We start from the raw sequence: 1851 nt of genomic DNA on the forward strand, positions 1-1851 counted from the left end.
TTTGTAATTCTTATCTATAAATATCTGACATCATATATTTTCTTATGACTGATTTTTGAAAAATAATTGTGTTTAATATCTAAAATAAACTATAAAATATGTATTATTTCATTTATTATATTTATTCATCGTTTACTTGATTAAACAAATGGCCAACTAAATACAACTACTTAAAAATTAAGCTTTTTCTTTTCGGCGAACATGCATGCACATGTTTCGAAATGAGTTGTGACTACTGTTGAGATAAGACCTTTGCGCAAGTCTACATACATATACATTTAATCCTCTTAGGGGGTTTTTAGAACCCCTAATTACGTCCAATCCCCATGTTTAGTGCAGTAAGTGGTTGAATCGTGATGCATGCTAATGCACCTCAGTTTAGCTTATGGGGTAGTGGCAGTATTATTTTTAATAATAATAATAATAAATAAATATAAATTGTTAGTTTAATACAACATTACATAATTTAATTTTTATTTTATTTTATTTTCACATTATAATAGTTTATATAAATTAATAAATTATTTATTTATTATTCAATAATATTATATTATATTTTAATGTTTATTATATTAAAAATATAACTAAGTAATATATTTTACTTAATTATATTATAATAATTAATATATGAAATTGATTAATATTTAATAAGTTAATATGACTAATAAGTACTTAAATAATATATAAAAATATAATATAATATTACATTATTTAATTATATTACAATAATGAATATATAAAAATTAATTACTTTTAAATAATTTAATATAACTAATAATAAATATTTAAATTTGAATAATATTAATTTAAAATTAATAGTAATATAAATAATTACATAAAATATTATTACATATACTACAGAACTTTTACTTAAATTATTTAGCACAATTCATTTTATTAGTGAATATGTTACAACTATTGTATCACCTTATTAATTTTATAATTATCTTATGGTATGTACAAACTTTAATTCTATCATCCTAAGATGACTTTTGAACTAATTTAGTTGGTTTTAACTATTTATTTATGTTGTGATATTATCTAGAGATTATTTGATTAAATTATTTGCTTCATTCTTTATTTCACAGGTTATGTATTTGGAAAATAATGAAAATAAATCTTATGCTGCTGAAAATTTAAGGCCATAAACTTCGATTTTTATGAAAAATTATTATATTTTTTTAATATTTATGTTGAAAAATAATGTTAAATTTCTACAATTTAAGAGTTCTATATTTAGTATTTTTCTAAGTACTTATAAATATTATTTTCTAAATATTTAATTAAAATTAATATAGTATAGTACAACACCAAACATAATATAATTAAAAATTAATACAGTACAGTGTAACACAAAACATTGTACAATCAAACAAATTATTAATTTAAAGGCATTATCATTATTACCATTTATATTAAAATAACGAAACAAAAGAAATAATATTAATAAATAAAAATACTTTTTTAGTTATCAATTATTATATATACATAATAAAAAATATTATATATCTATATTTACAAATGTGCTAGTAAATTTTGTTCAATATTATGTCTCTTTCAGTTATTTGTATTCTTACCACAGTCACTATTAAAAATAAATTTTAGCAAAATTTAACTGATTTATTGTTAATTATTTCTATAGTATAACCAACAAAAATTGTTTTAAAAATTATGATAGAGTAATGATAGAGTCACAATTATCTTATAAAAACTAATATGGCATTAGGAGATTGATTGTATAAAATGATCATGGGTCCACATAGCAAAAAAATAATAATTATCACTTTTCAATCAATATCTTCATGTCATATCAATTTGTAAATATTAATTTACATAAAATTATTTGTGCTC

Source organism: Citrus clementina, unplaced genomic scaffold (genome assembly GCF_000493195.1).
Source record: "Citrus clementina cultivar Clemenules unplaced genomic scaffold, Citrus_clementina_v1.0 scaffold_9, whole genome shotgun sequence".
In the NCBI taxonomy this organism is placed as follows: Eukaryota; Viridiplantae; Streptophyta; class Magnoliopsida; order Sapindales; family Rutaceae; genus Citrus; species Citrus x clementina.